Genomic DNA, 12,903 nt, shown 5'->3' on the forward strand with positions numbered 1-12,903 from the left:
TCAGATGAAACATACTACTTACAGTAATAGACTGCCTCTTTTTAATATCAGAACCAGGACCACATTCTCCTTTATGCCACGTAGGGCAAACATGCCAGTTGCACACCACAGCCTCAGTGCTGTCTTTTCGGCCCACTAGTCTGAGGCACAAATACGGATATCCGTTAATAAAGGAGTTCAGTAAGAGTAATGAGAGGATAGTAATTAGGATTAAAGGCTTCTAATAGGCATATACTATAAGTAACAGCAAACAGAAATAAAAACTGAATGCAGTAATTAAAAAAATCTACTGCTAAGTTACGTCTAGCACCTGTGGAAGATAGCAGTCAGCCACCCAGCCTGTAAATGTAGTATTTTTTTGTTCACATAAGCAAGTCTCAGTTCTTGCAGACTTGCTTCTGAGCTTTGCCATTACCTCACTGAGGATTTGTGCTCACGGGTGTGTTTGTGTTTGTGTAGCAGTGGAAATTTTTTTTCAAGAAGTATGAAAATAAAGCCTGCGTGGTTTTCAATTTTGAAAATATTTTCCTTGGCAATGAAAGTGATAAACTCAGTGGCTAAAAATGGTGTACTTTCTAGGGTATATTTCTTGCTTTATACCTGAAATACGACACCAACTAAATGACAACAGATCTCTCAGTGGGCAAAATTAGTACAGTAGCATGAACTCTGCCAATTAAACACAAGAAAGCTCTCATTAGTCTAGATTTTTGGAGGTATGTAGCAATACAGATAATTTATTGCATATATTATTGTTTTGATATGATGGAATTGTTGATTATATCTTTGTGAACTTCACAGTGTTCCTGGAGTAATATTGTTGTCACTGAAAAAGCAGTTGTTTTTCAATCTTGAGGGTGTTTGCCTGAGTTTTTGTCAACTTCAAACCACAGTGCCCAAAGCTGAAAGGCCAATGTAGGCCAATCAACAAAGCCAATTGGATGTGTAATGGAAGTTTACAACACTGGGATTGTTGTATTTTTCATACAACTGAGACCCAGCAAAAGTAGGCATATGGTAATTGCCCTGCTGTTTTACTGATGTGACTTCCTTTTCTAAAAGAAAACTTTTCTTCCAATAAGAATCTGCTTTTGGAACTGCAAAGCCCACACATTGATATCTAGAACCTTAGGATAAGTACTAAGATATTCAGTAGTGGTGCCCATCAGTTTATGGTAAACCACAAAGCCAGAGAGACTCCGTGTGATTTCACGGTCTTATTGGCCTATTAGGAACGTACTGGTAGAACTTCCTCCATTTTCTATTACCTCGTGATGTGGGAACTATGGTTATACCACAGGAAAAACATCTAGTCAAGAGAATCCAGTGGCCAGAATTATAAGTGGACTTCAGACTGCTTTAAGCAGCTGATAAGCATGAGTTTGGATGACTGCAGCTTTGGTGTCAGGTGCCTAATATCTGACCTATTCATTCATCTGTTTAGCCCCCACAATAGTACTTTGAAGTATTTTCATTGAGGATGAGGGATGGAAAAGAGATGTAAGCCAGCAGAAGCACATAACAAGAAAAGATACTGGAAAAGATTGTTTCATGCTTGACCCACTATCGAACCTGATTCTTCCTGATAAATATTGTAGCGTTTTGGAAGCAGGTGCATTTTTCAGTTAAAATTAGGGACACTTACATTCAGCTGAAATAAAACTGCATATAAAATGATGCTGCTTATAAAAAATGTTTTAGTGGTGGAAATGGATTGCTGAACAGACCAGTAACATGCAATGGATGTTACATTTCTGTTCTAAATTATGGGTTTAAAGTCCAAGATGCTAGTGACAGGTGTTCATTAGCCTACCCTCCTCTCTCAATCTTATTTCTTAGTGGACATGCACTCATATCAGAATTGTCAGTCTTGGTAAGTAACCACTTCTGCATCAGCCTGAAGACTAAACTATCCTCCAATAAACTGGGAAAGCCATTTAGCATCAGCATTGCCACTGTATTTCATGCTGTGCTTGTGCAGATAAAGAAATTATGTCTGTCTCTTTTGCTGTCATATCTGCTTTCATTCACAAGCACTAAGCTTGTCTGAGCACAAGAATAATACAATGAAAAAGCTAAATCTTCCAAAAAGATTTTATATTGTTTAGCTTGGGGAGACCAAAGCCCATTCAGTCACTGTAGGATATGGGATTCCTTACTAAGCATCTATTCAGTGTTTTGGTATAACCACCATTCAAAATCTCTTCTGAACACTTCAGCCTGATTAAATCCCACGTACGCTTACAGCTTTGGCACTGGTCACATACACATCAGCACTGACAGTGCCAAAGAAACAGCTATACCCTTACAAAGTTGAAAGAAAACAGGTTTCCCCTATCTCTCACTCTAGTGATGTAAGCATGGTTTGTGCCTACAGAACACAACCAAATGAAATAATGCCTTTTTAGTTAGTGGTTGGGTAGCTAGACATGAAAGAGTCTGAATCACCATCTCCTTTGGCTTATATCCATTAGGCTCTGGGACATTTACAGATGGAGGTCTTTTCATCCCTCCATAGCTTAAGCTGTTCTATTTTGTCAAATTAAATCCTGAAAGCACGCAAATATGAGGGATCAGAAGGATCCAGTGCAACCCTGATGCTCTGAGGCAGAAATAACTACAACCAGGATACCAAATAAAAAAAAAAACAATATTTATCTAACTTGTTTCTAAAAAGCTGCAATGAAGGAGACTGTCCTTATGTAACAGATCCTGGTACTTCATTACTCTATTATTATGAAAATACACAATATAAATCTTATTTTCCTTTCCCCTGCAGATCAGAAGAGCTATCTTCTTCATAAGAGGCTTTTACATTGTGAAGACTATTGTATCTGCTCTCCGTCTGTTCTAGACTAAACAAACATTGTTCCTTCAACCCTTCCTCAAAGTTCATATTTTCTAAACTTCTTATCAGTCTTATTGTTCCTCTTTGTACTTTAATTTGTCAACATCTTTATTGTGTTGTGTTGTGCCTAAACTGGAAACAGTTCTTCATTCAAGGTCTCACTGGACAGAGAGTAAATTTCTCTGTATGTTGTCCATGACACTTTTACTCATTTGAAGCTTGCGGTTTTTGCACTACAGCCAAAATGTTTATTCATGTCTGTCTCGTCACCCATTACAATCCTTCATCCTTTTCTGTCACCTAGTCAGCTATTCCCCGTTCCCCATTTATTTTCCATAAGACAGGTCTTTAAAGCAAGTTTCCTTTCTCAAAGAGATTTGAGAAGTCTGATCCTACCCTCAGTAGTGCATTTAACCCCATTCAATTTGCCATCATCTACAAATTATAGACATCCAGATTTCTTCCAAACCTGTAAACAAGCCAAAAATTATCTTTCTGAAGGTTGCTGTTTGTAATCCCTTCCATTTTCATAGTATGAAGCCCAAACAACTTATTTTCAAAGTTTTAGTAAACCACAGTTATTTCATGTATTCTTGTACAAGACTGATCTGGCACTATTTTACATAGTTTGGCATTTATTACTTCACCTCCATCCGTTGTCCCATTAAAGTACTTATCCTGGCAAACTCTGACATGAGAGCTCTAAGACTGTTTACCATCATCTTGTTATTTCCTACTGCCAGTCTCACACCAGTGGCATATATTATGCTTTGTTTTATTAAATCCGGCTTCTGAGGTCCTTGGAGTTCCAGAAGAAAGGTAGCCACCTAAATAACCACTACGGATTTCGCAAAGTATAAGGACAATGGTAATCTAGGATTTGCAATGTTGTTGTCAAATCCAAACTGCAGAGACTTTATGCTTTTCTACTGGACTCTTTATAATAATAAAAAAGTCCATCCAACAGTAGGCTCTGGGGATTGAACCAAATTTGTATGTTCTTTGGAAAAGGGTGTGTGAAATAAAGCTTTAACATGATCTTTTGTTTTAATAAGTTCAATTACAAGTACATAAATCTATTTCTAAGTGATGATTTAAGCCTCTATAATCATGAAATGGTTTATTTGCATGGTGAGTTCTTCCAGAGACTTTTATAAGTTTGTTTTTATTCATGAAAGATGAAGTTAAAGAATGAACATGATTTTAATGTACGGTAGAGTATGGACCAAATGAAAAGTGATACTCGACTCCACCCAGCAAAGAAGAGCCACCTCCCTTTAATGGATTGAGCATTTGAAAAGAAGAAAAATAGCTTCAGGTTATTTTCAGATGTTTTCTAAAGTTGGATGAACTTAATCCATTTTGTTTTCCACCATTTATTCAGAAGTATTGCCTCAGGATATGGATGATTTTAAACATTGATATTCCACCACACCCCATAATATAGGATACAGCAACTAAGCACGATAGTAAAAATTCAGACATTAGCCAAGATTGCGTGCATATCTGAGACACTTATGCTCGGCTGACTGAACCTGTAGGCCTGGGGAACTCAAGGGTTGTAACTTTGGTACTCTATTCCATGAGGTGTAACAATTAGCTTTGTTTTCACGTATCTTTTATAGTGTCCCAATCCTCCTTCTACTATATGAAAATTAGTTTTGTGGTCATTTTAAGCAAAATACAAATAGGGCTAAAATCTTAACATGAATTGTATGTTTACAAAAATAGTAACACAAAGAATTTCTGAGCTGGAGTAAAGGAATAAAAGCACCTAAGATCTTGAAAATAGATAAATCATCCCAAATCTTGGTTCTGCAGTCTTTCATCTCTTTGTTATGCATTTTTTGGTACATGTAATTTTTGAATTTTTGCGGAGGACTTCATATAGGAATATAGCTAATGAATGCTTGAATGTTAGTGGCATACATGTTCCTCAGTGAACAATTTGAACCTCTTCCCTTAAACTGCATTACTGCTAGTACAGGAGTGGGTTTAATGGTTTTATTCTTTAGTTACTGTGGCATAACTAATCAATGCCATGAGAAAAAATTATACTACTTTTGAAGATGCAATGAAGATATTAAAGATACATTGCTCTTCTGCGCTTGCCCAGTTCACAATTTTTATTTTTTTTTATCATCTGAAAGGAACTGTTTGCATAATTTATTATAGGGATTTATGCTTGATTTTTTGTGGAGCAGAAATAAAGTCGTTAGAAGCAGTGTAGTAACATGGTATTACATAACATAAATAAAAAATAAAAAAGAGGATGTTCAAGTGTCAGGAGGCTGGTTTTGTTATGTTTGAATTCTCCAAACTACTTTGACCACAATGGAAAAACACTGCTGAATATCCCACATGCATTGTTACTTTAATAAAACACCAGATGGAAATTGTGTTGGATGCTCACAATACTATTTTACACTAGATGAGTGACAGTGAGAATATACGTGCTTGCTTAATCTGAACCTTTATTTTAAGCTGTTTCAGCTTTAAGTTAAAATTTCTGAAATTACAAAAGACTGTGTGAAAATATGCCTTGACACCTTTTTTGAGAAATAAAAATAATTCGCAATTCCCCATATATTTTTCCTTATCTCAGGGGAACTGAAGGCTCAATTTTAAAGTTTCCTGTCTTCCTAATATTCAAAATTAAATGGAGGATCAAATTATCCTCTCATTGATTGTCAGTGTCTAACTGGTTGACTTAACTAGGCAAGGTTTCTGCATAAAATGAGAAGAGAAATCAGGAAGAATCCAAGCAGAAATTGTCAAAATCACACTCCAGTAAAATCAGCCAAGTATTAACTTCATGAAAATGTAAACAAAGCAGACAGTATCTTGGCTTACTAATTGTGGAATGGGAGAGGACTCCAGTTAAAGAAATATGAATCAGTCAATGAAGGACTATAGATTTTTTTCAGAAGATTAAAAGATGTTCCATAAGATCTTGAACTATACGGAAGGTGAGAGACTGGTTTTAGAGCATGCACTTGTAACCTTCCAGAATCAGATCTCTCTAACGGGTCTTATAAACCAAATCCTGTAAAACATGTCCTACTCTGCAGCCCTCTTTCCAGGAGAACCTCTAATATTTTGTAAAACAGTAAAGGGGAGGGGAAGGTCACTGAGAGGACAACCAAGAAGGAGGATGCGTAGGAATATGCCAAAACTTCTACATCCTGTGGAGAAGTGCTCCTCACAGCTTCGTGCAAACACAATGCTGAGGAAGTCTCTCCAGTTTGTTCATGCCCACACAACCCGCTCCCCCAGACTCTCACACGGGAAAACGCAGCCACCCACCAGGGCTGCTCAGCAGCTATCGGATGGGAGGAAGATTCAGTCTCTCAGCCTACAGATGCTCTCTGTTTCTAGGAGTCCATTTGACTTGGACCTTTGTGCAGGACCTCAGCACTTAGCTTTAATCTCCTGTGGCAAAGGAATGTCATGTTAGATACAGACCTTTAGCCAAATCTCAAATTCTTAATTTGACCCAGATCTGGGGCTTTATTTTAATGGAGCTTAGCTGATTTATGTGAAATGAGAATGTGGCGTATTGTCCAAATCAGAATTCCTTGTCTCAGCAACTGAGTGAAATAAAACCTTAACTTGTGAGCACAGAGGTCCAAAGGCAGCAATCCACACATTTCTAAATGTTCAATCTAAGTTTATATTAGATTTAACTTGTTATAAGCCATATCCAGCGTATTTAAAACAGGACTAGGTTATCAAAAGTCATTTAAAAATAGCAGAGTTCAGAAAAAAAAAATACATTTGAGTAATCCAGGTATAGATTTTAAAGTAAAGTTAAGAAGCACTAAACAAGCAACTTGCAATATTGCAGATATTTGCACATTGCAAGACCAAAACCATGCAGAAACATTCAGTGCGCTGCTTTAAGTTTTACCCCTTTTCAGGCTGTTTAACAACAGCCAACAGAATTCTGAAGCTTCTAATAGATGATTGCTGTGAGTATGAGAGACTGGATGTGATGCAGCAGCATCTTCAAAAGTCGCTCCCTTCCCATTCTGCCTCATTTTGAGCATAGGATAAGCTTTGTTCATACTTCTCAAGGCAATTCTCTTATTTTCTGTTGTAAGTCTCATAGGTTTATTTGCTTCACCCTTGTAACAACATGAAGCATTCGCATGGCAGAGCCTGCTTACCCCCAACAAAATGCAAGTAGCTCAAGCTTACTCAGTAGGCGTACAATTTTGGTAGCATGTGTCAAAACATCTGCCCTACGCAAGTTGCAATTTCTTAAAAGCTTGTGACAGGAACACTTTTTGATAGGAGAAAGTTCATTCCTAAAGCAACCCCACTTTGCTGGTAAATCAGTGCTCCTGGTCGCTAAAGCTTTATAGAGAACAGGTAACCAGACCTCATTTGGTTTAAAATAAACATTGACCAATTAGTGCACTTTTCTCTAGACTCATTCTTAGAAATAGGATTGATTCTTTTCCAACATTGACTGGTATGTGGCACACACCCAGGATTCAGCAAGGGTGATGAAAAGCCTGGCAGACCTAAACTCAAGTAAAAATGGTGTCTAAAAAAGAAAAGCAGTAGAGCAAACATAATTGGCAAAAGGTGCAATAAGGACAACGTTTCTCTGGTTTAACAAGAAAGTGTCGTCGTCTGTTCAGTGACACAGAAAATTGCAGATGCAAATTTATACACATTGGTCAACTGGTAGGCAGAAAAGGGAAACAGATAATCTAACAAAGTAACTCTACCCCAAAATTCCACTTATCTGTGAAAGAAGCAAAAATACATCCGAAACGAAGGCATTAACTCAAATTTGTTAGTAAAGGACAGCTTTTTAGGGTAATACACTTGCTGACGCACACCTTGATTTTCTTGAAATTTCTTGTAGTCCTTCAAGATTTTAAGAAACCTGTAGTTATCAACAAGTAAAATAAAGTGGGAAACTTGAAGAATGACTGCCATCTCAGATAATAAAGAAAGAATAATATTATAGTCATATAATTATCATTGCTTCGTGGTGAACATCATATTTACTCAGCTGTATGTAAGCATGTAAGACTATTGTTATCTCTGGTATTCAGGAAGAACAGAAAAATGAACTTTTACACAGAGTAAAATTGACAGACCTACAGCAGAGCATAAAAGAAAAACACTTTTCAGATTACTTAGTAAGCAATTTACGAGTGTTTTCTCTTGAGTTCAATTCATCGGTACAAGAGTGCATGAATTTTAACTCAGTCTTTATGCCATTTAAGTCTTGACCAAGATGAGACAAAGCTGCAGGATTTAAAGAAAATTGCACTGCATATCAGATTAATCTACCAAAGAAATAAGTACAGAATTATGCCAAAAATTAAAAATTTAAAAACACTTTGCAGTGAATACTTTCAGAGGTGGAGGGGATGTATTTCTTTTACTATCCTTTTTCTTGATAATTTGGATGCTTCTGCAGAGTTAGTACTAACATCAACTTTTAAAACATGAGACAAAACCTCCTGACCACATTTTACAATGATGCTCAATAATTGAATTCCGAATTGAGAATAAAATTGCCTCAATAAACAATAGGTTGTTCAAGGCTGAAGATACTGTTTAAAAGGACAGTAGACTAAAACTAATTAATTTACATTTCAATTTCAAGCAAACATGGATGCTTTGATGCATTGCCACTGAACAACAACAGTGTAGCCTTATTTGGAGATTTTTGTGGTTATTACATGGATATGAATCGCTAAAGAGAATTTATGAAAAAATGCAGAAATTAATTTTGGGGTTCAGTACATCGCTAGACCTAAGCCCCCAATTCTAAAAACACCCTCAACCCTCCACCATTTATTCATGACCAAAGGCCAAAATGTACAAGAACTCCAGGAAAGGAGGCAATATTTTGGTTCAAGGTCACTGTCGGTCACTTCTTAGGTGCTTCCTTCTATGTCCTATTACCCATATTCTGTTGCTTTCTGATATTACCCAAAGGACCCTATTGCACTGGTACTGTGTTAAACCTCCTTGTCAAGGGAGAGAAGGAAGCAGGTGTGCTGCATCTCAAACACGTAACTATGGCGTATATTAGAAAAGGCAGGCACACAGAAATGTATCTGCGCTTTAAGAAAAATGCGAACAGGTGGATACTGGTCTGTAATTCTTGATAAGGTCTTTCCCCAGTTTGGGAATGGATTGGCTCCTGAGAAGTTTCCCTCTCCCTCAGTTTATAACCTGATTGACACAAGTATCTAACACCAGCCCAGTGGTGTTAGATATACTTCAGGCAACATTCAGAAAGAATGCATGTTATTTTTAGAAAAGCAAAAATGCTCCATTTATCATATCCATTCCAACTTCCAAAAAGTCAAATATTTTCTACTCAATGGTGAAATTCCCTTCTGTTGACTTGGCAAAGAAAGGGTACTTTGAGCAGATTTGTACATCTGCTACATCAGGAAAAACACCTGCTGAAAATTTTCAAGAGTTTCCCAGCACATAACTCTCTAAAGTAATTCAGAATCTAAATAGCATATAAGTTTTATGATACTGTAAGTCAGAGTAATCTTGTTTAGTTTACCTTTTTGTGCAAAGATACAATCCATTTAGTATGTCAGTGCACTGCAAAGGCAACTTAACCTGCCACTCAGTGATTAAAGTGCCAGACAGAGATAAATATTCTGGGAAATTAAACACTATTTTTCTTCTCTTCGTTACCTGAAATGGCAAAATGAAGGCAGAAAAGCATTAGAGGCAAAATATTTAGAGGAACATCGCTTTAGCACATCAGCAGACAATAACACCAGGCAGGCAATTTATATTAAGTGGGAAAATGGCTACTAACTCTGCTAATATCTTTGGTACGTTTTCAGAAAAAGCGGTTTGCTCTGTAGGTTGTTTTGAATGTCACTGCCTAGAACCAGGCTCAAACAAAGCATTTCATATGCCATTTCCCTTGAGAAAATAAGTAGCTGTCAAAAGTTGGCCATTTTAAACTAACGGCAACAGTTTTCAGCATGTACCTGCCTCTGACTTCATTTACGAGGTTTCTTCTCTACCACAGTATGCTGTATTTGCACACATGTTTTCCTGTCACCCAATAAAGCCGTGTAGTACCTGAGAGCAGCCGACTTTCTCTAGGTTGTCTGTGAACAAGTCAGTTACCAGAACTTTAAGCGTTTCAAAGCAGCTTAGAATTATCATCTTCAACTCTTTTTGCTCCCTGCAAGTGCTCCATTGCTTTCTTGGAGCGCATTTTGTTTGTGCAGAGGATACAGATGCTTGTCTGGGGAAGATTTGTGTTTTTCTTGTCCTGTTAAAGGGGCTTGAAGCTATGATCTAGGTCACCAGTTTTGAACACGTCATTTTTGAAGGGTTTTTTTGAGTGGATTTTAGTGTGGGGTGGTGGTTTTTTTTGTTGTTGTTTTGTTAAGGTATTAGATTTTAGTTGGAAAGGAATGGTAATGGAGGAACAATGTGCTACTTTTTCAGGTTTCTGTGTTTCTTTCTTAACCTTCTGGACCGAAGGCTACTGATGCAAAGCTAGAGAGTGCCACCGCGTGGCTAGAGGCCCACTTGACTTAACTTCTCTGAGGAGGCTGAAGTTGCGAAAACTCGGGCATGAGAGAGCAGGGGAGACTAATGGATACCCAACAACTGCTGTGTGCCAGTTTCCACTCCGGAGACTGTATTTTGTGCAGAGGTGCTTAATACAAGCCTTTCAAGAGCATGGGTGATGGAGCCCAGCCTTCCTCTACTCAGAAACGAATTCCTTAGCCGTGAGAGGACAGGGCTGCGCTGCCTTTTAACACACACCCAGAGCAAGCAGATGTGGCACACCTTTTTGTCTAACCAGGAGAGAAAGGCAGACCCCTAGCCTATCGAGTAAGATACTCTATATTTTCCTCTTCAGAAATGTGAGTGTCTGCAGGCTGAGGAAAGCACAGAGGTTGAAGTCACCCCTCTTTCCAGTAATTAAGTATTCTGGACCCTGATAGCACCACTACAATTCCCTTCTCTGTAATCCCATTTTCACTATGAAGGGGTTACACTTGGCAACATATATCATTCCTGGGTGAGAAAGCACCACAAATATCTGGCTCAGTATCTGACAAGGTTCAAGATATGTAGCTGCTCACAGGCACTAGTTGATGCCTTCCTGGAAGCAGAACCTTGTTATTTCAAATCAAGTAGAAATACCTACAGTGTGCCAGTGCCTGCAGAGCTTTTAACAGCTCAGTGGGGCTTTTTTGGCTCATTAAAAGTATTAAACTTTTGCTGACTAGCTATATAACTAGTTCTGGTTAGAAGCCTTCTGAATCTACAGCTGTTTCCTATACCTGTTTTTCATTTATCATTCAAACATCCCATCCCTCACTGTCTTTTCTAACAAACAGTCTCTGCAGATGTATGCTTTTTATATGCTATCTATGAGGCATCTAGACTCCATGCTGTTCTGCTTTTTGCTTCATTAACTGGTAGAACATTCTTCTAGTTTATCTAGCCAAAACTGATCATTTACATAACAGTTATGGGAAGACAGTTTTGTAATATCTCAAATAATCAGACTTCCATTTATAAAGACTTGCACCAGGAAGCACACCAGGTAAGATTCATCTCACCCATCTATGGAATTCTACATTGTAGAAAGTTGACCATTCTTTGATGATAAAGAGAGTAAGGCTCTGACAGGTGTATCTTGAAGGGAAAATGAATCCTACCACTCCTGATCAAAGGGAACAGAACTTAACAGTAAAATCCTTTAGCGCAGATTCAGTTCCTCCCAGAATTTGTTAATCCCAACTTTGCTGTCCAAGTGCATTTCATTTGTTATCATAGAATCATAAAATGTCACTGTGCTTCCTAGAGGAAAAAAAAAATATAGTTAAAGGTCTAACAGATTTTGAAGCAGTTTTTAAAAACATAAAATGCTGTTTATATGTCTAATAGGTATGCAGTTCTTTGAAATCCTATGCCTATGACTCACTTTAACCACACTGAGTAGGAAAACACAGAATTCCTGTGTCATCAGAGCGAGAAGACAATTCAGGTACTGCCTTTTCAAAAGCCAGGTGCATTTTTGTATGCCATTCAAGTGGCTTGAAGACAGTGACCAAGAAATTCAGTGTGCTGCTATACACCACCCAAGCACAATTTAACATTAAAGGGTGAATTAATAGTAGAGAACTGGATTTCTATGAAAGCAAAAGTTCTGTGGAATCAGGGCAACAAGATGAAGTAGCAATACAAGAAAGAAAATAAGGTCTTATCAGCAGAACTGAGTTCTAGATAAGGAAGTGCAACTTCCCTTCCCAGAACAGACTGCCTATGATTACATCAATCAGAATCAGAGAGAGGTTATAAATTTATCCAGTCTGAAAGCCAAATGAAATGGAAAATAGACTGCCAAGCACTGAAAAGCAAGTTAATGAACAGAAAGCAGCATCCACTATTTTCCCAGCTCTGCAGAGATCATACAGGACTTCTGTTAAGTTTCCAGATCAAGACAAGGAAGAGAACATGGGATAATTAATTTCCCATGCTTAGTGGGACAATATGACACCAGTCTGAATGTGAGTCTTCAAGATAAGTTCCCAAGACACCCAAACAGTAAAACTTTCAACTTTAATACTTAGTTCAAGTCTGATTGTGAGCATCAAAAAAAAAAGTGTGCAGAATTGCTTTAGGCAGTATACACATTTCTACAATCAAGACGTTAGCGGTTTGATTCACTACCCAACATAAAGCTTTTTTATTTTCTAAAAGCAAAGTGCTGAGATATATTTAATGATGCTACATATTTACAAGCATGTTCATTATATTTATCTATCTAGTCCTCAGCATAAAACTGAAAACACAGGAGCTTATCTACCTAAGTTGTCAAATCATCTCTTCAAGATAATTGACAAGTGGCAATTATCATGATAGCTGCAACTATCTGTTATATAGACTGCTGCTTGCAGCACCCACTGAGGAAGAAGATGCACTTCCCACCTCCCTGGAGCGTCAGTCTAACTAGATTATATATAAGTATTATATATACCTATATAGATTATTTGTAAGTATCCTCTCTCCCTCTCAGG

The sequence above is a fragment of the Charadrius vociferus genome, unplaced genomic scaffold (assembly GCF_000708025.1).
Source record: "Charadrius vociferus isolate BGI_N301 unplaced genomic scaffold, ASM70802v2 scaffold88, whole genome shotgun sequence".
Lineage (NCBI taxonomy): Eukaryota > Metazoa > Chordata > Aves > Charadriiformes > Charadriidae > Charadrius > Charadrius vociferus.